At 35.2% G+C, this 26,232-nt stretch overlaps 1 protein-coding gene across 5 annotated transcripts in view; it reads left to right on the forward strand.

Annotated features, from left to right (window-relative positions):
* LOC124090050 (vascular endothelial growth factor receptor kdr-like) overlaps positions 1-26,232 on the forward strand; it is a 303,001-nt gene that overhangs the window by 98,850 nt on the left and 177,919 nt on the right. The gene's annotated exons all lie outside the window — the stretch shown is intronic.

Genomic DNA, 26,232 nt, shown 5'->3' on the forward strand with positions numbered 1-26,232 from the left:
GATAGCAATTTTAGGGCTCAGATGAATTAATTATCTGTCATTTTTTGTTATCAGAGATCCTCAAAATTGGCATCTTCTTATTAAGAAAATATTATTTGCGGTGCAGAGAGCCAAAAATCAACTGCCTGGTTTTCTACATTAAAAATGCCTTAAAGAAGAGTAACATGTTGTTTCCCATGGCCCATCTAAGAGCCACCTCTGATAGTTTCCTTCAAAAGTATGACAAAATAATATCAGTAGATTATTGTCATAGCTCTTGCTATCTGACTTGAAAACCAATGATTTTAGCTTACCAGAGTGGCAAGTCAGCGCTTTAGCCTAGCTTATATTTAGCCTATCTTACATTTCACCTATGAACTTCTGATTATGGGGGAGCAAATGGTGGGGTCCATGAGGAATAAGAGCCATTCTTGGATAGGACGGCCCTTTCCCTCATTTTTTAAAATTCTTGGTTCACTAGAGACCAAAATAAGAGAAGAAGTTTTCTGGATCTTCATTTGTCTCTATGATTATACCTCTTCATCCCTCCTTTATCAATACCATTGGTTTGCAAAGGGTTTGGATTGGAGGAGGGAAGGAGGAATGCTTCCCCGAAACTAGTACAGCATTTATTTCTTTTGTATTGATCATAGACCATCTTTGTCATTTGTCTATCTTTTCTTACCTATGAATGTTTCCTATAAAACTGGATTTCCAATATCAAAAGAATATATAAATTTGAAAAATTTAAAATCACTAACTACCACTATTCCCATTACCAACATAATTGTCATAGTTAAGTGTTTCCAATCTGGATACTGAGGTAAGCACTATGGAGATTTTTGTTTTCTCTGCTAGCCTCTCAATTAAGGTTTATCACTTAACACTCTAGCAATCAGGTGGGCAGTTAGAGAAGGCAATGATAGGCTTAGAACCAATTTTTATACCTACTCTGTCTTCAGTCCCCACTGGCTAAGTGACCTTAGGCAAATCACTTTTCCCTTATGATCATCAATTTTATAATCATTAAAAAGAATACCAGGGTACTTTCTTCACAGGGCTATCATAATAATGACATGAAGTGAAGAGATGTTTCATCTTTTTCCTTCTCTTCCATCTCAGATGTCTGCTAAAATTGTTAGTCATTACTACTTTGGCAACATATTTTGGGCACCATCATTTCCAAGATACCCTATTTTCAATATAAAGTGAGGTAACTAGAAACAGACTGAGGGCTATTCCAAACCAGAAAATGAAGGCCAAAGTCAGACCAAGGAATAAAATTCCCAATTACACACATTACTTTTATTTCATGTATGATCCTGTGTGTTAAACCCACTCTCAGGATTTAATCAAATGGATATGTGAAGAGTGAGTAATGAGGAAAACAAAAACCTGGTAACACTTATGCTTCCTAGAGTATCTGCTCAAAAACTATGGGTTTTATTTTCTCAAGATCATGTTGCCTGCTTTTTCCTTTTCTTTCTTTTTTCATTACACTGACAATCAACCAATGCATTAGACATATAACTTTATTAGATAAAGTCAATTCAGAGGTTTTCTGAACCAAAATAGTCCCTTTTGAAGGCAGTTAAGAGACCAAGGGTTTAATCATTAGCTGTGCTCTCTTTTCCCATATCCCTACAGAATATGCTGGTGGGACTGTTTGGGATGTTACAAGACAAGTAGATGCATCCCCAGAAATATATTGGCTTTACTTCCAAGTTAGTGTGTTCCAATGAACCACTTTCATTCCCAATTTCCATATCTGCGGAATGGGTATTATGATGATCATGATAGAACATAACTTTGGACACCTTTCTCTCTAATATGTTTCTATCCTGAAAAAGTAAAACTACACTTATCTTATGTGGCACTATAAGGTAAAATGTAAATATGAAAGGGAGTCATTCTGGCTGAACAGAAGGAAGAATTTCTTTTTCCTTTTAAACAGTAAAACTGTTGAACAATGGAACATGTCTTACGAGATAATGATCATCCTGTTTATAGAAGTAGAACAATTACTAGGTAAGGAGGGCATAGGAAGTATTTTGGTAGCCAATTGCCTTTAAAGCCCTGGTAATCTTGAGATTCTATTTTAACATAGCTTATTATAATAATAAATTCATTGCCTAGGTGCATTCAGTGTTAAATCTAGAACTGAATGATAAGTGTCTGTTTAAGGATCATATTACAAATGGCTGTGGCCTGGTCTTTGGCAGAGAGAAAAATGGTGGGTTCATAAGGGAGACTGAGTGCTACCCCTCTATCAGGACTTACCTATTTCTTTATCTAATATCCAGAGTGAGAAGTGAAACCATTTCTAGTGTGGATCAGAAGATAAAGGAAAAATAAACCTTACTTTTTCGTTTCTTATGGAAATGCCTCCTTAGCCAAAATTCAGACCAAAACACCACATTGTTTTTCATTCCCTTTGCCAGATTTTCCCATGAGAAAGTGACCAGAGAAACAAACAAACAAATACAAACTAAACAAAATCCATCAATAGGTTCTTTTCTCCCTCTATCCCATCATGAGTTATTCAAGACAAATCAGTATAGCAAGATGAGGCCAGGCTAGCCAGCAGCTCCACTTGTTATTATTTATTCTCAAATCTCTGCCCCCTGTACGTAATTAGTGCTGGAGAAGTGAGGGGTCAGCAAGACCTCTGAATTATCAGCTTATATTTTTAAAGTAGTTCCTCTTCCTTTCAGTGCACTTTTTAAGTTAGTGGGAGGCAGGTAGATGTCATGCAGACCCTGGTGGGATGACTACTTTGGAGTTAAAATGGAGCCAAAGGGGCCAACCTGGCAAATGGACAATGTTTTTTTAATATTTATTTTTTTAATTGTAGTTGGACACAATACCTTTATTTCACTTATTTATTTTTATGTGGTGCTGAGGATCGAACCCAGGGTCTCGCACGTGTGAGGCGAGCTTTCCACCACTGAACCACAACCCCAGCCATGGATAATGTTAAGAGGAACACTGTAGGGAGGTCTGGGCCAAGAGGCTTACTTTAAGCAAGTGGTCCACTATTTTATCTTTTAATATTACACAGAATCCATGTGTATTTGTACCTATGACACTTTCAGGAAACATTAAATGTTGAAAATTCATGGAGGCTCTTTCTATTGTGTTGGAAAGAAGCAAACAAGATAATGGGCTGGAGGGCTAAAAGTATAGGTCTTCTGCCAAAAATTCTAACTATGTTTATTGACAATCTTTGAAATTCATTCTCATTCTCTCTCTCTCTCTCTCTCTCCCCCCCCCCTCCTCCATGACTTGGGAGAGCGAGAGACAGCAGCAATAGCATGATCTCTTTTTCTCTCAATCAAAAATGTCAATGAATCAAATGTTTCTTGAGCCACCTGCTGGATTCCAGGCACTATTATAGGCACTGAGCTTATTGCAGGAAATAAAATAGACAAAATGTGATAGGAAACTTACATTTTAGAAGGGTGTAAATAAAAAACAAAATAAATAAATGTTCAATATATCAGTTAATAGCACTTAAAATGCTATGAATAAATGAAAAGCAAGAAGATTGGGCAAGAGAGTGATAGGGGTGTCAGTTTCTATGCTTTATTGTCCTACGAATATTTGGATGAAATATTTTGTAGATATCTGTAGATATTTTAGAGGGAGTTCATTCTTTATGGAAATGGGTAGTCAGAAAAGACTGAGACCAGTTGGAAGAGGAAGGAGGTTCTTTCGTGAATATGAAAGAACAGTGTGTTTCTTCATTATACAAGGGAAAGTATCTTTCCCAGATCAATGTGTAAAGCATTTTGGTGTATAGGGTTTTATTTATATTCATGTCTACAGTGAAATGCGAGTTTTAACCTCATTCTTTAAAAGCACCCATAGATATAGATATTATATTGGAAGTGGATGGTTGTATCTTCTTTAACACTGATTTTAATAGCTGCTTGGGTCTACTTGTACATGAAAAAGGTATTTAATTGTCTAATCTTTACTTGATTTACCCTCAAAGTTTGTCACCAGGCCCCACTGAGGCAGACAGATATCCACCACAGTGTATTAATGAAGAGCATAGGGACAAGACTGACCAAGTCAGGAGTCTAAATAGTGGTTCAGCACAGAGACTCAAAGCCCACTCTATAACCCCATCCAGGCAGGGAAGTACCTGGTACAGCACATTTTGCCAAAGCACAGGAACTAGATCTGCCTGATTCAGGAGTTCAAACATTAGCTATGCTCAGTCTCAAAGCTCAGCAAATCCCTATCTAGGCAGAAGGATGCTACAGAGCATTTCTGCAGAACAAAGGAACTAAACCTGCCCCCAAATGGGTGAATAAATAGCACTTTGGTTCAGTCATAGAGACAATGACAAGATTCTGACCAAGAAAGGAAGCAAGCCTCAAATATACTTTTGAAATATGTACAACCTCTGTTTCTGTTTCATGAGAAGTGACTTCCTACCCATGAGTACTAGCCTGTAGATTTATCCAGTTACAGAACTCAAATAGTGGTATCTATGGCCAAGGAATATACCCCATAACTCGTACCAATCAAAGGTGATGACAGTGCCCAAGAGTTTCACCTGATGATGCTACTGAGCAAGTGGACTTACTGGGCAGTGAATCCCAGCCAGAAACAACAGAATCTAACAGAAAAGTCAGTAGCCCAGCCAACTAGTGAACCCAATAGAAAACTTTGCCTGACCAGTGTCATTACCATCTGATCCATCCAGATTCATAGGCTATACTGAGTAATGAAGGTCCACCTTTGCCAAAGAACACCCACAATGCTGAAAGAGGTGACACTCTCCTTGAATGTACAGACACCAATGTAATGACACAATGGTTACCAAGATTCAGGAAATCATAAATCCTCCAAAAGAAACTAATATCACTCTAACAATGAATCCTAAAGAAATTGAGGTAAATCAGATGGCTAAGAATTCAGAAAAGACTTCTTAAAGAAGTTCAAAGAATTACAAGGACCCACAGATAAAAATTGAATGAACATTAGAAAGCAATACACAACCAAAATGAGAAGTTTTATTTAAAAAATGGGAGAAATAAATTGCTGATATTAAAAAAAATCACAGGAAAAGTAATCAGTTAACTCCAAAGACAGAACATTTAATATGACTGAATAATAAGAGCACAAGAATAATAAAAAGAATAAAAAAAAATTTATAGGAGTTACAGAGGACCATCATGAGGGAGAAAGGAACAAAGGTCTACAAAACTATTAGCAAAATGGCAGTAGTAAATCATTATATACCAATAGTGACCTTGAATGTAAATGGATTAAACTAGCCAATCAAGACAAAGTGACTGAGCGGATTAAAAATTATATGCTGCATATAAAAGTATCAACTCAATTTTTAAGGACACATATAGACTGAAAATGGAGAGATAGAAAAATATTCCACATAAATGGAAACCAGAAGACAGATGGGGAACTATGTTTATATCAGACAAAATAGGCTTGAATTAAAATTTTGTCTCTAGTTTTAATGAAGGACCTCATATAATGATAAAAGTGGCAATTAATAAAGAAAATATAATTATACACACACATACCTAGTTAAAATTTAAAAGGTACTCAAATATGTAAAACTAAAATGAATAGATTATAAAACAATAATAACAGGGGACTTCAATTTCCCATGTTCACCAATGGATAGACAGATTATCCATATAACAAGCCAATAAGAAAAATTTGGATTTGAACTACACTTTAGCAACAATTGAACCCAAGACACATATAGAACATTCCATCTAACAGCAACAGAATACACATTCCTCTTAAGTACACACAGAATATTCTCCAAAATACATCATATATTTGACTAGAAATCAAGTCTGAACAAATATAAGAAGATTGAAATAATATAATTTCTTTTATGATCACAATGGTATAAAAGTAGAAATCAATAACAGGAGAAATCTTGGGAAATTCATAAATATGTGGGAATTAAATACCATATGATCCAGAACAAGCAATGCTTAAAATAGGAATTCAAAAGAGATATCAAAATGTATAGAGACAAAAGGAATTGCAAACACAATATACCCCAAACTTGTAGGACACAGCAAAAGCAGATTTAAGAGAAAAAATTATAACAACAAATACCTATACTAAGGAAAAGATAGATCTTAAATGAACTAGCAAACATAAAAACTCAAGGAACTTTCTAGACAAGAACAAATCTCAAAGTTAACCAAAGAAAGGAAATAAGCAATAGTCAAGCAGAAATAAATGAAACAGGGAAAAATCAACAAAAATAAAAGTTGTTAGCTTGTAAAGATAAAGTCAACACTTTTTGGGGTAGAATAAGAAAAAATGAGAGAAGATTCAAATAAAGTCAGAAATGAAAGAGAAGATATTGCAACTGATACCAGAGAAATACAAGGATAATAGAGATTACTATGGACACTTGTACAACAACAAATTGGATAACCTTAAAAAAAATGGATAAATTGATATGTAACATACTGTGTTAGATTTCAATTACTATAACATATACCTAAGATAAACAACTTATAAGCAGGAAAGATTTATTTTGGATCATTGTTTCAGAGATTTTAATCCATGGTCAGTTGTGTATTGCTTTTGGGCCTATGGTGAGGCATTCATTATACCATGGTGTGAGTATATATTGAAGGAAACTGCCTGGAAGCCAGGAAGCAAAGAGTGAAGCAGGAAGGTACCAGTGTTCCGATATCCCACTCAGTGGCACATCCCTAGAGATCAACATTCTTCCCAGTAGGTCACTCTACCTCCCTATAGAACCATAGTCTGTAAAACAGCATTTAGCACAGGAACTTGGGGGAATTTGGGGGACACATATTCAAACCATAGCAACTACTAAGAATAAGTCATGAAGAAATAGAAAATCTCAGCATACCAATAACTAGTAAAGAGTTTGTAATAAAAAGTCTCCTATGAAAGGAAATTGCAGAACCTAGTGGCTACACAGAGGAATTCTACAAAATAGTAAAAAAAATAACTGTTGCCATTCCTTCTCAAACTCTTCCAGAAAAAAAAAGTTTTTAAGGAGGAAATACCACCAATGCCCTTATGAGTCCAGCATGAACTAAGTATTAAAACCAGATTAGGACGTTGCAAGGAAAGAAAATTACAGGCCAGTATCCCTGATAAATATAAATGCAAAAATCTCAAAAATTTGCTAAGAAACTGAATTTAACAGCACATTAAAAGAATCCTTCACCATGATGGAGTGGGATTTATTCCAGAAATGCAAAGTTGATTCCACATCTGAAAACGCATGAATGGGACCAATCACATTAATAGAAATTAAAAATATTATCTGAATCAGGTACAGAAAAACATTTGACAAAATTCAGCATCCTTTCATGATAAAAATTCTATTTGACATACTGATTTCATTTCCTTTGGATAAATATCTATTAGTAGGTTTGCTGTACTGTGTAATACTTCTGTTAATTTTTTAATGAGAAACCTCTGTATTGTTTTTCATAATGGTTGTATTAGTTTACAGCACCACCAAAATTTTATAAGAATTCCCCTTTTTCTGCACTCCTGCCAAAATTTGTTAATTTTTGTGTTTTTTATTATGGTCATTGTAATTGGGGTGAGATGACATCTTGTTGTGGTTGAAATTGCATTTCCCTGATGACTGGTTATGTGAAGCATGAGTTTTGTATTCTTATTAGCCATATTTTATTTTATTTTGAACAGTTGTGTTGATTTTTTATTATGGCTATAGATAGCCAAGATATGGAAAAAAACAAGGATATCTATTCAAGAATGAATATGTAATGAAAATGTGGTAAATATACACAATTAGTCCAGCAAAAAGGATGGAATCCTGTCATCTGTAGCAACAGAGATGGAACATTAGGTTAAGTGAAATAAGTTAGGAACATAAAGACAAATATTGCGTGTTTTTACTTGTTTGTAGACACTAAAAAAATAATTCCCTGGTAGTAGAGACTAAATAGTGATTATTGGGATTTGGGAAGTGTGGGAGAGATGGAGAGAGTGTGTTTAATGGGTACAGGTATGTAACTGAACAGGAGGAATAACTTCTCATGCTTCCAACCACAGTGGGTTAATTGTGCTTGACAAGAGGTAATTAAATATTTCAAAGTAGGTAGAAGAGAGGACTTTGAATATTCTCAACATAAAGAAGTGATAAATCTCTGAGATGATAGTTATACGTTATCATTATACATTGCATACATGAATGGGAATATCATGCTGTACCCATAAATACAATGATTATGTGATAATTAAAGAAGAAAAATCTCAAGAAATTCAGCACTGAAGGAATAGTACTTCAACAAAATAAAGGCCATATAGGAGAAGTCCACAGTTAACGTTATACTTAGTGATAAATTAGAAAGTTTTTCCTCTAAGGTCAGAACAAGAAAAAAAGATGTGTGATCTACTCAGTTTAACTTAGCATATTACTGGGAGTCCCTGCCAGGGGAATTAGTCAATAAAAAAATGTATCCAAATAGGAAAGGAAATAATGAAATTGACACTGTTTTCTGATGACATGATCATATATTTGGAAGTCCTTAAGAACTAATAGACCAATTTGGGAAGTTGAAGGATACAAAATGAACTTATAAAAGTCAATAGTGTTTCTCTACACTAAAATAGAGCTAGACAAAAAAGAATTCAAGAAAATAATCTCCTTGAGAGATTAAAGAAGATGAAGTAGAGAAAGGCTGCATTCCTAGTTGCTCTATGGCTCAGAATTCAAGCATTGGGAGAACTGCAACCTAAGTGAGGTGGCTGAAAGAGAGACTTAACTAAAATTCAATATTGGACAGTCATAGTGTCTTAGAGACTTTAAAATTAGGTATATTAAAGAAGAAAGAATACATTGAAGTCAAGCTAGTAATAGCTGCACCATCCACAGTATGGGTGGTGGTTCAACAAAGAGGAGAAAGAACATACAGAAAAACACAGATTTGGTACAAAAAACCCTCAAGATCAGAAAAGAAGCTTGAAGCTAGCTGATCCAGAGGCTGTGCTGCACACACATGATAAAAAGTGCTCTCTGTCTTTTTAACTATTGTTGAGAGCTGAGGTGGAAGCCATCTTGAAGCAGCCATGCTGCAGCTGTTATTTCTGGAGATGGGAGATCATTGAGCACTGCCACACTGTCCCAGCCACTGCCTACTATGTGATCTAGGGTTTACCTAGCACAAGGTGAGTGAAAAGGGTACAGAAATATTCTACCAGGAGAACTCACATCAGAAAAGCAAAGAGGAGCACAACTTCTCATTTGAATTTGGCAGCTTATGTAACCAGGTAAAGCAAGTGAGTAATATGAAGAGGTGGGTGTGAATACACTCAAGAATTAAGACTGTGAAGGCAGTATTTGTGGACAACAGTGTGTGTGGAGGATTGACTACCCTACCCCCAAAAGTAGAATTCTTGGGAGGCTCCTGAGATCCACACTGCTGCAGAGATCAGCAACTGCCAGACCCCAGAAGTGTGCTGATCTAACCTCCATAGCAGATGCCACAGAACAAACCCTCTGAAGCCAAACTTGCTGGAACTCCACTCATAAAACTCTGCAGCAGCTCCACCTTGGAAGTACACATACCTGATCTGTGTAGATAAAACTCTAACTGAACTGAACAATACTTACCATTTTACCCTACCTCATAATTGGTGAGATGGAAGGCTTGAGACTTATTTCAAATAGTTTCAGTCTCAGGCCACTCCAGCTGGCAGCTCAGAGAGTAACACAAAAAGAGGAAGGCGTTAATAACTCCAGAGCTTTTGTGCTCTCTCTCTCAGTACCTACCTCAAGGAAAATTAGAGAGAAAAAAATGTTGGGAATAGGCAATGACTATCCATTATTGTTGACTGTTTTGAACTTCATTGGAGATAGCATTGTCATTTTTCATTAAGAATCATTTTGAACTCTCTCCCTCTCGTGTGTGTGTGTCTCTGTGTGTGTGTGTATGTTTGAGAGTTCTTGCTGTGCTGATTGGTTCTGGGAAATACATACACATACATATCTGTTTCTTCTCATTTTTAGTATTTTAATGTAGTTATTTTTCCTTTCCTTGTCTTTAGAGATTTAGAGTTTGGGGGGGTTTATATTTTGGTTTTGTTTTGCATTATTTTCATTTGTGTGTTCCTTTTGTTTCTCTTCAGTCTTTTCTTCTCCTGCAAAAAGCTAAATTCTATTTATTCCTTTTCCTCCCTCTGTTACTTTTTTCCTCCTTCCTTATAAACATTACTTGCTACATTTCCTATGAATTTTCTGTTTCCTTTTTAAAATCATAAATACATTTCTATCTTCTTGTCACATTTTCTTTTCTCTTAATAACTGTATTTTTACCATATTTTAAAACAAATTGGTTTATATAACTCTGGCCCCGTGCTGTGGTTGACATAGCTGATTACTGATGTTTTCTTCTAAGCTGGATATAGTCCACGGATATTGTTTTTACTGTTCACAATTGTTGACCCTACCATTCCTATTTCTTGTGGTAAATAATATTGCATGTGTCATGGAAGGAATTGAGTATTTATTTTAATGCTATATATTGTTTGCTTTGGTTTTATTGTTTGTTTTGTCCTATTCTGTGAGGTTCTTGGAACCTACAGGGACAATACAAGTTCATAGGTAAAAACTCAACTGTTAGAAAAAACTCAACCCAAACATTGCACCTTGCTCAACACATAAATTAATAACATCTGATCTTGAGCTATACTTTGGTACAAAGGATTGAAGAGATAAAACCCAAACCAACAACCAGGCCACAAGTAGAAACAGGGGTGGGCCTCCAGGCCCAACCTACAGACACCCATTGCTACATCAAAAAGAGAGAATTAACACAAAGACCAAACAGCAATCTTGGAAATGAAAGACACAATAAATCAAAATTTTCAGTTGAAAGTCTCCCTAATAGTGTAAACAATGATGAAGGCAGAATCTCAGAGCTAGAAAGCAGAGTGGCTAGCTTTGAACATTCAGACAGTATTAAAGAAAAAAAATGTCACCATGGTCAGAATATATAAGAACTCTAGGATAAATTTTGAGACCAAAATTAAGAATCACTGGAATTGAGGAGTGTTGTGAAATACAGGCTAAGGGAATTCATAACCTCTTCAGTCAAATAATAACAGAAAATTTCCAAACCTTGAGAATGAGGTGAACTTCCATATTACAGGTTGCATTCAGAAACCCAAATAGACAAGATCCTCTCAATGACACATTATATTATTATATAGAATCTCTCCATGACACATTATACTTAACATTAATAACATATAGAACAAGGAGATAATTTTAAAAGCCTCATTGAAAACTGTCAGGTGACCTTTAGAAGAAAGCCAATCAGAATGTCTTGTGATTTCTGAGCCAAATTCTAAAAGGCAGAAGGGCTTAGAATGATGTCTTTCAAGTCCTGAAATAAAATAACTGACAACCAAGACTACTATCCAACACAGCTATCCTTAAAAATCAAAGAAAAAAATAAAAACCTTCTAAGATAAGCAGAAACTAAAATAATTCATGGCTACTAACTTGGTACTGCAGAACTTTAGGAAATAACCTACAAAGAAGAAATCATAAACAAACCCCAGAGCTCCAAGATGTACAAATCTCACTTGAAAAGTAGCTAGACAAATTAGAAACAGGGCCAAATTAAACATTATAAACAAGTCAAAAGTGCAGGAATTACTAAACATCTCTTTGTAATAACATTAAATGTAATTAATCTCACTTCTCCAATTAAATGACATTGAGTGGCAGAATGTATTGAAAAACACAAATTGGCTTTGTGTTGTTTGCAATAGATGTATCTTTCAGGCAAAAATAGCCAGGCTGAAAGTGAAAGAATGGGAATAGATTTACAATGTGAACGGAGCCACAAAGCAAGCAGGAGTACCTTACTTTCATATCTGGCAAAGCAGACTTCAAACCAAAATAAATCATAAGAGACAAAGAATGTCACTTCCCCTAATGGTAAAGGGAACAACCCAACAACAATAAACAATACTAAATATTTATGTCCCAAATGTAGGTGTAACTAATTACTTAAAAGATATAGTACTTGAAGCCTCAGATAGAACCCAGTAATAATACTGAGTAATTTCAACATGCCTTTCTCACCATTAGATAGATCATCCAGATGTAAACTGGGTAAAGACTTTTTGGATCTGAAAAAATTAGAAATCAAATGGACTTACCAGACGTCTGAGAATAGTTCATCCAACAACAGCTACATACATGTTCTTCTCAGTGGCTCATAGCATCTTCTCTAAATAGAAAATATTTTAGGCCATAAAGATATATTTCTAGACAAAAACTGCCAAAACTGAATCAAGAAGATATGAAAACCTAAACAGACAATCACTAGAAATGAGATAGAAGCAGTCGTAAAAAACCTTCCAAAAATGGAAATCCCAGGAACAGAAAGATTCTCAGCTAAAGTCTACCAAATCTTTAAACAAGAACTAATGGCAATACTCCACAAATTATTCCATAAAATAAAATGAGAAGGAACACTTCTAAATTTATTCTGTAAAACCAGGATCACACTTGTCACAAAAGCAGATAAGGACACAGCAAGGGAATAAATCTATAGACCAATATTCATAAAGAAATTAGAAGCCCAAATGCTTAATAAAATATTAGCAAATCATGTTCAACAATATATTATGAAGACTGTACAACACAGCAAAGTTGGTTTTATTCCAGAGATTTAAGAATTGTTTAATGTATGCAAATCAAAAAATGTAATTCATCCTATAAATAGAATTAAGGATCAAATTACTTAGTCAATTCAATAGATGCAGAGAAGGCCTTTGACAAAATTCAGCTCCCATGATAAAACATTGAAGAAACTCAGGATAGAAGGAGCCTATCTTAATATCATGAAAGCTATATATGAAAATACAAAAACCAATATCATAGTAAAGAGGTAAAAACTGATAACATTTTCTTTAAAAATCTCAGGCAAGACAAGGATGTCCACTCTCACCTCTTCTATTTCATATAGTCCTAATAATTCCAGCCAGAGAATAGGCAAGAAAAAGAAATAAAATGAATAAAAATTTGAGTGAAAGAAGTCAAACTATTATTGCTTGTAGATAGAAGATTCAAAAATCTTCACCAAAAGTCTGCTGTAACTAATAAACAAATATGGCAATGTTGCAGGTTATAAGATCATCATACAAAAATCATTGCTTTCATATATATCAACAAAGAATCTGCTGAGAAATATGGAAAACAATTCTATTCACAATTGCCTCAAAAATACCTAGAAATAAATCTAGTCAAGGAAGTCAAAGACCTCTACAATGAAACTAATACAATATTGAAGAAAGTAATGGAAGAAACCTTCAAAAGATGGAAAGACCACCCATGTTTGTGGATAGGCAAAATTAATATTGTTAAAATGGGCACGGTATCAATAGTAATATATTGATCAAATGCAATCTCCATCAAAATACCAATGACATTCTTTACAGAACTGGGAAAAAATAGTCTTAACATTCATTTGCAAGGATAAAAGACCCAGAATAGAAAAAACAATTCTAAGCCCCCAAAAGCAATGTTGGATGTATCACAAAACAAATTATACTGCAGAGATATAGTAACAAAACTGCATGGTTCTGTCATAAAAATAGACTCATAGACCAGAATAAAAGACAAAAAGACAAACCCACAAAGACACAGTCATTTTTTCCTTGATAGAGATGCCAAAATATACATTGGAGAAAAGACCCAGCATTTTTGAAAAATGGTAATATGAAAACTGGGAACCATATGTACAAGAATGAAACTAGTCCTCTCACCCTGCACAAAATTCAACTCAGAATGGATAAAGGATCTAGGGATTAGATTATATACTGTGTATCTCCTAGAAGAAAACATAGAGTCAACATTTCAGCATATAGGCACAAGCAACAACTTTCTCAATAGGAAACCTAAATTTCAAGAAATAATGCCAAGCATTAGTAAATAGGATAACATCAGATTAATAAACTTCTTCATAGCAAGGGAAATAATTAAGATTGTGAAGAGAGAATCTATGAAATGGGATAAAATCTTTGCCAGCTTCTCTTCAGACAGATGAGTAATATCTAGATTATATAAAAAACTCAAATGCTTTGTACCACAAATTCATATAAACCAGTTAATAAATGAGCAAATTGAACAAACCTTCTCAAAAAAAGAAATGCAAATGGACAAAAATATATGGAAAAATGTTCAACACCATTAGCAATTAGGGAAATGCAAATCAATACTATGCTGAGATTTTATCTCACACCAGTCAGAATGGCAGTCATTAAGAATACATTTAATAAATGTTGGATTGGATGAGGAGAAAAAGGAACTCTTATACACTGTTAGTGGGATTGTAAATTAGTAGAACCACTATGTAAACCCAAAATGGAGGGTCCTCAAAAGACTAGGCATGGTTATACATTCATCCCCATATTTACAGAAGCACAATTAACAACAGAAAAACTATGCAACTAGCCTAGAGTTCCATCAATGGATGACTGGAGAAAGAAAATGTGGTATATATACACAACAGAGTTTTATTCAGCAATAAAAACATTGAATTATGTAACTTGCATTTAAATGGATGGAACTAGAGACCACTATGTTAAGGGAAATAAGTCAAACTCAGAGGATAAGGGTTGTATGTTTTCATTGATATGTGGACGCTAGATAGGTGAAAGGAAAAGACAGGTGGAGTTAGATATCATGAAAATCAAAGGCAAAGCAGTAGAGAAAAGAGACCAAAGGGTGGGAGGAGGGGAAGGAGGTGGGAAGTATTTGGGGAATGATATTGGCCAACTTACATTGTTACATTTATATTGTCTGCATGTTTGAATGTGGAACAAATGCCATCATTATGTACAACTATGATGCGCCAATAAAGAATGTGGGGAAATAAAGAAAATAAGCTCCTTTACAATAGCTACAAAAAAGAAAAAATAACCTGTTCATAAATTGAAAAATTAATAACATTAAAATGTCCATTCTACCCATAGAGATCTAAAGATTCAATGCAGTCCCCATCAAAATTCCAATCATGATTTTCACAGAAACAACAACAACAAATCCTTGATTTTATATAAAACCACAAGCCAATACAATGTTGAAGAAAACTGATGGCATTACCCTACCTGACATCAAGCTATATTTCAAACTGGTAGTAATAAAAATAACATAGTACATAAATATAGATATATAAACCCATTGAGCATAATAGAGATCCTCAATTTTATATATGCAGTTATGGTCAACTGATCTTATAGAAGGGAACACAGAATACACAATTGGGAAAGTATAGTAATGACACTGGAAAAACTGTATGTTAACATTCAAAAGAATTTATTTGGATCCTTGTATTACAATATATACAAAATGAATTAAAGACATAAATGTAATGCTTGAAACTCTTAAACTACTATAAGATACAGAGAAAATCTACAAGACATTGGTCTGGGCATTTATTATTATTATTTGAATATGAACACTAAAGTATAGGCAACAAAATAAAAATAGACAAATGGGATTTTATCAATGTGGAATGCTTCTACTCAACCTAGGAACAATCAACAGTAAAGAGAAAACCTGTAGAATGGGTGAAAATGTTTGAAAGCCATATATGTAATAAATGGTTAACATTCAAATTACATAGTGAACACACATACACACACACACACACACAAAAAAAAAAACTCAATAGCAAGAACACAAATAATTCATTTAAAAATAGGCAAAGGGAGGAAGGACTTGCCCTGCAACCACCACTGGAGGAAATGGTACCACCCCAAACTCAGAATTTTGACATTTAGAAATGTGAATATTTCAGGGAGATTCCAAGATGGCGGGCTAGAGGGAGGCAGCATCCTGTGTTGCTCCATGACCCAGATCTTACCTAGTTAGAATACTGCATCTCAGAGAGTGTAAGAGATTTCCACAGAAATCACCAGTACTGTGACCCCCTTGCAGGGCTCAGAGCCCAGCATTCAAGCAGGAATCCAGATCCCTGGCTGCTGAAACCCAAAGCCCATAGTTCTAGCCCACACAGGCCTCTCACTCAGCTTAGAAGAATCACCTATCAGCACCTCTGCAGAACTCCAGACTGTGCTCCGCTCCCACGCAGATCACTCGGCTACTACCTACCCACAGCACAACACCATTGCCTGGCTCCCCCTACCTCACCAGACACCCTGGCACTGGAAGCAGACTGACTCCATCTTAGATAACCTTTCTCACCATATTTGGTGAGGGCAGCTCTAAGATCAGATCTCCATATGGCCAGGTACCAGGTATCCAACTCCTCCACTTCCCCAGTGGTGATTACTCGCACAGTGACCACCCAACACAAAAACGGCTCCCAGTTTGGCAGGTATGCAGTGTGCCAGGGTGCAGTCCACCTGGTGTGAGCCTGGGTGTGAGAGGTCCCACAGGTGGGAACTGCTAAGTGAGGGGATAAGACTAAAGTTTGGAGCCTAACAGAGAGACCAGGAGCTGGGAAATCTCCAGGCAAGAGAGGGAGACAATATGGGGCACTCAAGTCAGACAAGTGGTCCCAAAAAGAGACCCGTGTGGTGCAGTCTCCCTGCAGAGACTGGCAGGTGGCGCTCCCTTCCAGATGCCCTATACCAGGACTAGTTTTCCCACCCTGGTTACCTACACCATACTGAGGACAAAGACACCAGCTTAAAACAGACAACCCCATATATTGGATGAGAAGAGAAAAGATACGGATCTCTAAAACTAGCAACAACCCTGGTTTCTTCTTTTGAGTATATATTTTTTCTCTTTCTCTTCTACCCCTCTATCCTCCAGTCCTCAAATCCCAAACATATGTGAAACCAAGAACTTTGCATGAAATAGGATTTTGAGGACTGAGTCATCTGAATAATACATTATGGAGGTGTTGTATATGCCTTTTCCCCTCTTTTTTCTTCTCTCATTTTTCTTTCCCCCTCTAAATTTTACTATTTTAACATCCTGTATTTTTCTAAATATATATGTGTGTTTGTTTTATGTACTCTACTATATTACCACACACTTGTGTACTCTTAATTACTTCCTGTCTATTCTCTTACTACCAACCCTCTTCAGTAGATTTCCCTTTCACATTTTCAAAGATATATTAACTCTGTACCCTGACAGCTTTCCCCCTTAGCATATATCGTCCTACACACCACCCCCAGTTCATTGTCCACCATCAGAAACTATAACCTTTTTACAAAACTACTGATTATATTTTAGATAATAATAGAATTCAATATTTCTGTACTCATGTGATAGGAAAAGACATACACAATCTGAAGGTGAAAAGTTGGGAATAATTATACCTCTCACATGGACTGCCGAGGCAAGCAGGAGTTTCCATCCTTGTATCAAATAAAGTAGACTTCAAGCCAAAGTTAATCAACAGGGATAAGATGGACACTACATACTGCTCAAGGGAACCATACACCAACAAGACATAACAATTATAAATATTTTTGCCCCAAACAATGGTACAGCTATGTTCATCAAACAAATTCTTCTCAAGTTCAAGATTCAAATTGATCACAACACAATAATCTTGGGTGACTTTAACACACCTCTTTCACCACTGGATATATCTTCCAAACAAAAGTTGAATAAAGAAACTATAGAACTCAATAATACAATCAATAACTTAGACTTAACTGACATATTTAGAATATTTCAGCCTGCATCAAGTGGATACACTATTTTCTCAGCAGCACATGGATCCTTCTCTAAAATAGACCATATAATACACAACAAAGCAACTCTTAGCAAATACAAAAAAGTTGAGATACTAGCATGCATTTTATCAGATCATAATGGAATGAAATTGGAAATCAATGACAAAACAAAAAATAAAAATTTCTCTATCACCTGAGACTAAACAATATGCTACTGAATGAATAATGGGTTACAGAAGACTTCAAGGAGGAGGTTAAAAAATTCTTAAAGGTAAATTAGACACAAAATATCAAAATCTCTGGGAAACTATGAAAGTAGTACTAAAAGGAAAATTCATTGCATGGAGTTCATTCCTTAAAAGAAGAAAACATCAACAAATAAATGACCTCACAATACATATAAAAGCCCTAGAAAAAGAAGAAAAAATCAGCATCAAAAGCATTAAAAGGCAAGAAATAATAAAAATTAGAGCTAAAATCAATGAAATTGAAACAAAAGAAACAACTGAAAAAGCCATACAAAACAAAAAGTTGGTTCTTAGAAAAAATAAATAAAATTGACAGACACTTAGCTATGCTAATAAAAAGGAGAGAGAAAACTCAAATTACCAGCATACATGATGAAAAAGGTAATATCACAACAGACACTATGGAAATACAGATAATAATTAGAATTATTTTGAAAATTTATACTCCAATAAAATCTAAAACATTAAATGCATTGGCAAATTTCTTAAGTCATACAATTTGCCCAGTTTGAGTCAGGAAGATATACACAACTTAAACAGACCAATATCAAGTGATTAAATAGAAGATGCCATCAGAAGCTTACAAACCAAGAAAAGCCTAGAACTGGATGGATACACAGCCTAGTTCTACAAGACCTTTAAAGAGGAACTAATACCAATAATCTACAATTTATATCAGAAAATAGAAAAAGAGGCAGCACTTCCAAACTCATTCTGTGAGGCCAATATCACCCTGATCTCAAAACCAGGCAAAGACACATCCAAAAAAAATAAAACTTCAGACCAATATCTCTAATGAACATAGACGCAAAATTTCTCAATAAAATTCTGGCAAATCAAATACAAAAACATATCAAAAAGATTATGCTCCATAATCAAGTGGGATTCATCCCAGGGATGCAAGATAGTTTCAAAATATGGAAATCAATAAATGTAATTCATCACATCAATAGACTCAAAGATAAGAATCATATGAACATCTCAATAGACACAGAAAAAAGCATTTGACAAAATACAGCACCTTTACGTGTTCAAAACACTAGAAAAACTAGGGATAATAGGAACATATCTTAACATTGAAAGGCTATCTATGCTAAGCCTCAGGCCAACATCATTGTAAATGGAGAAAAATTAAAGGCCTTCCCTATAAAAACTGGAATAAAACAGGGATGCCCTCTTTCACCACTTCTATTCAACATAGTTGCTGAAACACTTTCCAGAGCAATTAGATGAAAGAAATTAAAGGGATATATATAGGAAAGGAAGAACTTAAATTAGCACTGTTTGCTGATAATATGATTCTATATTTAGAAGACCCAAAAAGCTCCACCAGAAAACCTCTAGAACTAGTAAATAAGTTCAGCAAATAGCAGGAGGATATAAAATCAACACCCATAAATCAAAGGCATTTTTGTATATCAGTGACAAATCTTCTCACAAGTTTTCCTCATTTCCTTGTGAGAAGATTTGTCACTGATAATATTATCTTAATGACCATACTACCATACAGATTTAATGCAATTATGATCAAAATCTCAATGGAATTCCTCATAGAAATAGAAGAAGCAATCATGAAGTTCATCTGGAAAAATAAAAGAACCAGAATAGCTAAAGCAATCCTTAGCAGGAAGAGTAAAGCAGGGTGGTATCACTATACCAGACCATAAACTATACTACAGAGCAATAGTAACAAAAACACAGCATGGTATTGGCACCAAAACAGACTGGTAGATTAATGGTACATAATAGAGGACACAGAGACTAACCCACAAAATTACAATTATCTTATATTAGACTAAGGTGCCAAAAACTTGCACTGGAGAAAAGATAGCATCTTCAACAAATGGTGCTAGGAAAACTATAAATGCATATGCAACAAAATGAAATTAAACCCCTATCACCATGCACAAAACTCAACTCAAATTGGATCAAAGACCTAGGAATTAAACCAGAGACTCTACATCTAATAGAAGAGAATGTAGGTCCTAATCTTCATCATGTGGGATTAGGCCCCAACTTCCTTAATAAGACTCCTATACTGCAAGAATTAAAACCATGAATCAATAAATGGGAAGGAATCAAACTAAAAAGTTTCTTCTCAGCCAAAGAAACAATCTGTGAGGTGGACAGCCTACATTCTAGGAGCAAATTTTTACCCCTCACACATCACATAGAGCCCTAATCTCTAGGGTATATAAAGAACTCAAAAAGCTAAGCATCAAAAAGAAAACAACAATAATCAACAAATGGGCCAAGGACCTGAAAAGACACTTCTCAGAAGAGGATATATAATCAATCAACAAATATTTGAAAAATGTTCATCATCTCTAGCAATTAGAGAAATGCAAATAAAAATCACTCTAAGAGATCATCTCACTCCAGTCAGAATGGCAGCATTATGAAGACAAACAACAATATGTGTTGGTAAGAATGTGGGGAAAAAACGTATACTCATACATTACTGGTGGGACTGCAAATTGATGCAGCCAATGTGAAAAGCGGTATGGAGATTCCTTGGAAAACATGGAATGGAACCACCATTTGACCCAGCTATCCCTCTCCTCCATCTATACCCAAAGGACTTAAAAACAGCATACTACAGGGACACAGTCACATCAATGTTTATAGCAGCACAATTCACAATAGCTAAATTGTGGAGCCAACCTAGATGCCCTTCAGTGGATGAATGGATAAAAAATATGTGGCATATATACGCAATGGAATTTTGCTCAGCAATAAAAGAGAATAAAATCATGCCATTTGCAGGTAAATGGATGATGTTGGAGAAGATAATGCTAAGTGAAGTTAACCAATCCCCAAAAAACAAATGCCGAATGTTTTCTCTGATATAAGGAGGCTGACTCATAGTGGGGTAGGGAGGAGAGCATGGGAGGAATAGATGAATTCTAGATAGTGCAGAGGGGTGGGAAGGAAAGGGACAGAACAGGGGATTAGCACCAGGATGGTGGAATGTGATAGACATCATTATCCAAAGTACATGTATGAAGACATGAATTGGTGTCAACATACTTTATTTACAACCAGAGATATAAAATTTTGTGCTGTATATGTGTAATAAGAATTATAATGCATTCCGTTGTCATTTATTTTTTTTTAAATCAATAAAAAATAAAAATAGGCAAGTCCTTAACTGCCGCAGTCTGGCTGCAGCAAAATAACCGGGGGAGTGACGAGCAACTTGTGTACATTGATACAGCAGGAGTGGGAGCCGTTTATTGTAGGACAGGAGGGGTATATATACATCACACACAGCTTATCTTAATTAACATAAACTAGATACAGCAGTCAACCAATAAGGAATCTCCACACTTAATGGCTGGCTGGCATTACTTCACAAACCACTCCCTCTGGCAAAATGCCAGGCGCCATCTTGACTTGTTTACAGACACTAACACTTAACACGAAGTTATTGAAGGAATATATAAAAATGACCCAAGATACATAAAACATGCTCAACTCACTAATCATAAGGCAAGTGAAAGTTAAAGTTGTATATTACCTTACACCTATCAGTTGATTGTTTATAAAAAGTTAAAGGTAAATACTGATGAATATATAGTAAAAGGCAAGACTTGGACCCTGTTGGGAAAACTGTAAATTTGTATAGTCACTGGAAAATTGTGTGATTGTTCCTCTGAACTCTAAATATAGAATTACCCTATGGTTAGCAATTTTACTTCTGGGTATTTATCCAAAGATAATTATATCACTATGTAGAAAGGATATTGGTACTCCTATGTTTATTGCAGCATTATTCACAAACCCAAACTTATGCAACTAATCTGTGTCCATCAATGTTATAATGGATAAAGAAATGTGAATATATGCATACACACCCTATAATATTCTTCCTTAAAAATGAGGGAAATATTTTCATTCTGTACAACATGGATGACCTTAGAAAACATTATGATAAATGAAAAAATTCAGGCATAGAAAGACAAATGTTGCACTTATGTGTGGAATTTTAAAACATCATGCTAATAAAACCAGATATAATAATTGTTTCTCTTAGGGAATTGGCACCAAAACAGACTGGTAGACTGGGAGATTGAAGATGTTGGTACAAAGGTACAAAGTTTCAGTTAGAAAAGAGAAATGTTTTTTTTTTTTTTTGAGATCTGCTTATATACTATGATTTTAAAATTGCTAAGACAGTAAATTTAAAATATTCATACTAAAAAGTGATGTATTTGAGGAGATAAATATGTTAATTAGCTTTATTTACTTATTATACATTGTAGACATATATTATATCCTCACTTTTTACCCCATAATATATACATTATTTTTCAATATATAATTTTAAAAGATCAGAATCCAAATATATATCTACACTCCATGTTCATAGTAGCATTATTCACAATAGTCAAGGAATGTAAGCAATATAATTGATCATCAACAGGTGAATGGCTAAAACTATAAATGCATGTATTTGAATATTATTGTTTTAAAATGAAAGAATAATCCTGCCTTTGTGACAACTTTAATGAACCTGGAAGACATTGTACTAAATGAAATAATCTAGACATAAAATAAGAAATGCTACATAATTCAACTTATAGGAGCCTTCTAAATTATTCTAAACCATAGAAGAAGAGAATGGAATGGAGTTGGCTGGGGAAAAGGGAGTTACTAGTTAAAGGGTATGACAATTCAATTATGCAAGGTGAATTTGTCCTAGAAATCAAACTGCACAACATAATTAACAATACTATATTATATATTTAGAAAATTGGTATGAAGGTAGATCTCATGTTAAATGTTCTTATAATATAGAATAATAGTCAAAAGAGGCCTCTGCTCTGTTGTATATTAATGCTTTATTTTAAAAATAATTTTATAGTTGTAGATGGGTAGCATGTATTTATTTTATTTGTTGATTTTTGTGCAATGCTAAAGATCGAACCTAGCGGCTCACATGCTAGTTAAGCATTCTGTCACTGAGCTACCACCCCAGCCCACAGTCCTTTAGTTTTTGCTCCAAGGAGGTGTCATGGTGAAACCAGAGTTTTGAGATGAAATTATATTTTCACTTCTTCTGGCAGATGGGGTCTGTGCAGGCTGCAGATTTCATCAATTTTCTTCTGGGTTCTTCTCTCACAAACCTGAAGAATAAAATTTACATACAATAATGAAAGGGAAGATTGATTGGTGTGGGATTTGTTTTGGAGGAGATAGAATTCCCATGATGTGGAAGGGGACCTTATAGTGTTACAGGGCTGGAACCTTCTGGAAAAATGAGGCAGCATTAATGTCCCCCTCTTCAAACCCTGATTCTTTTGATCAAGTCTGAAATATTTCAGACATCTTAGTTCAGAGTTACAGGCATGAGTTTATTGCCTGGAATAATGGCTTGTCAAGAAAGAGGTCAGTCATCTTATTTCTAGTTCAAACAATGTGTTTGTCTCAAACATTAGGCTCTGCCAGCAGCTATAACTTGCTAATAAGCATTAGTTTATAAAAAGGGGGAACTCATGAAAATAGAAGGAGAACAGTGAATTAGAGGAAAGGAATCAAGGGAGAGGTAGGAAATATGGGATAGAAAACAAGAATGGAATGAGATTGAATAGGAAAATGGAAGGGGACACTTTAAAGGGAGGGGGTGAGTCCTCTCAGAGGGGGAGGGACCTTGTGCCTCTCCTGAACTTCAGTTTTATTAGGGATCTCAGAGAAGTTTCCAGTGAGTCCTGCCCAAGTCCACCTCTTGACTTTTGATTGACAGCAGGATAACATCAGACTTTCAAGTTCCCATTGTCCCATTGTTCCCATCTCTAGGTCTATGCTGTCAGGTTCTAATTTGATTATTTTTTATATTAAAATATTTTTATGAGTGTATTATTGTTATATATGACAGTGAATTTCATTGTGACATATTCATACGTGCATAACATAATTTGCTTCATTTTCATTACCCAGTACTTCATTTTCCTCTTCCTTCCTTCTCCTCCATCTCCTCCCTCTACTGATCTATTTATTTTTTTAAAAAATTGGTGCATTATAATTATACATAAAACTATGATTTATTGTGATATATTCACATATGCACATAGCATAGTCAATCTCATTCCATTATTTTCTATCCCATATTTCCTGCCTCCCCCTTGATTCCTTTCCTCTAATTCACTGTATGCCTATGTTCGTGAATTTCTTCTCTTTATAAACTAATGCTGATTAGCAAATTATAGGTGCTCACAGAGCCTAATGTTGGAGACAGACACATTGTTTGAACTGGAAATAAGATGACTGACCTCTTTCTTGACAAGCCATATTTTTTCAAAGTACAAAATCAAAATTTAGACTTCAAAATATCCTTCTATGAAGTAATTTTGTAAATGAACTTAACTCTGAAATATTTTCTAAGTCTAGTTGAATTATCTTTTTTTCACATGAGCATTTATTAAATCCTCATACCGTTAAGCAGCCCCAGTTATTAGCCTCACTTAGAGACCATGAAATAGTTCCACAGAGGATTCATCACTCTCTCAAGCCACACAGACTGTTACCTGTGAGAACTACAGCTGTTCTTAAGCTTGTGATCTGAATCCCCATACTGAATCTAATATGATTGCTGTCTTCAACATATTTTTAAAATGTATTTATTTATTCTAATTAGTTATACATGACAGCAGAATGCATTTTGATTCATTGTACACAATTATAGCACAAGTTTTCATTTCTGTGGTTGTACATGATGTAGTGTCACACCATATGTCCAGTCATACATGTATCTAGAGTAATGATGTCCATCTCATCTTTCCTGCCCCCATGTCCCTTCCCTTCCCCTCCCTCCCCTTTGCTCAATCACAGGTCCTCCATTTTTTCCCATGCCCTCCTGCCCCCATTATGGATCAGCATACACTTATCAGAGAGACCATTCGGCCTTTGGTTTTTGGGGATTGGCTTACTTTGTTTAGCATAATATTCTCCAACTCCATCCATTTACCGGAAAATGTCATAAATTTTATTTTCTTTTAATGCTGAGTAATATTCCACTGTGTATATATACCACAGTTTCTCTATCATTCATCTACTAAAGAACATCCAGTTTGGTTCTACAATTTAGCTATTGTGAATTGAGCTATAAATATTGATGTGGCTGCTTTACACTGCTGATTTTAAGTCCTTGGGTATAGATGGAGGAGTTTTCCAAGGAATGTCCACACTGCTTTCTAGAGGAAATGTACCAATTTGCAGTCCCACCATCAATGTGCCCTTTCCCCCACATCTTCGCCAACACTTACTGTTATTTGTATTCTTAATAGCTGCCATTCTGACTGGCATGTGATAAAATCTTAGAGTAGTTTTGATTTGCATTCCTCTAATTATTAGAGATGTTGAGCATTTTTTAATATATTTGTTGATGGATTGTATATCTTCTTCTGAGAAGTGTCTGTTAGCCCATTTATTGATTGGGTTATTTGTTTTTTTGGTGTTAACTTTTGAGTTTTTTATATGTCCTGGAGATTAGTGCTCTATCTGACATGCATGTGGCAAAAATTTGCTCTCAAAATGTAGGCTCTCTCTTCACTTCATTGTTTCCTTTGCTGAGAAGAAGCTTTTTAGTTTGAATCATGCCATTTATTGATTCTTGATTTTATTTCTTATGCTTTAAGAGTCTTGTCAAGGAAGTCGGAGCCTAATCTGACATGATGAAGATTTGGACCTACTTTTTCTTCTACTAGGCTCAGGGTCTCTGGTATAATTCCTAGGTGCTTGATCCACTTTGCGTTGAGTTTTGTGCATAGTGAGAGACAGGGGTTTAGTTTCATTTTGGTGCATATGGCTTTTCAGTTCTCCCAGCACCATTTGTTGAAGAGACCATCTTTTTTCCAATGTATATTTTTGAAGCCTTTGTGTAGTATGAGATAATGGTATTTCTAATTGGATTCTTAACGATGCTTTCTTATAGAGGTTATAATAAGGTGGGATTTTTCTTATCTCCCTGATTTCTGGGATCTTGTTTATGAAAAGGGTCACAAATGTCCACCCTTTCAGAATAACACTCCTTTTATTGGCATTATTTTGGGCCTGCATTTCTCCTGCAGATAACAGGTAATTTGCTGAAGAATGTGACATATCTTGTTCCCTTAAGCCAGGCAGGTCTACGGGTAAGTTGCCTCTTGTTAAAGAAAGCAGTTGGGGATCAGCACAGTGGTTGCATTTTATAGAATTCTTCCTTTAACTTCATATTCCCACTACTTGCCCCATACCAATAGGAGGAGTGACAATTCCTGGGTAAGATTTGACTAGGGTGGTGATAGAGGGAATTAGATTTTCAGGAGGA

This window comes from Marmota monax, unplaced genomic scaffold (assembly GCF_021218885.2).
Source record: "Marmota monax isolate L192 unplaced genomic scaffold, Marmota_monax_Labrador192_F-V1.1 WCK01_AAM20220418_F8-fsc00134, whole genome shotgun sequence".
In the NCBI taxonomy this organism is placed as follows: domain Eukaryota; kingdom Metazoa; phylum Chordata; class Mammalia; order Rodentia; family Sciuridae; genus Marmota; species Marmota monax.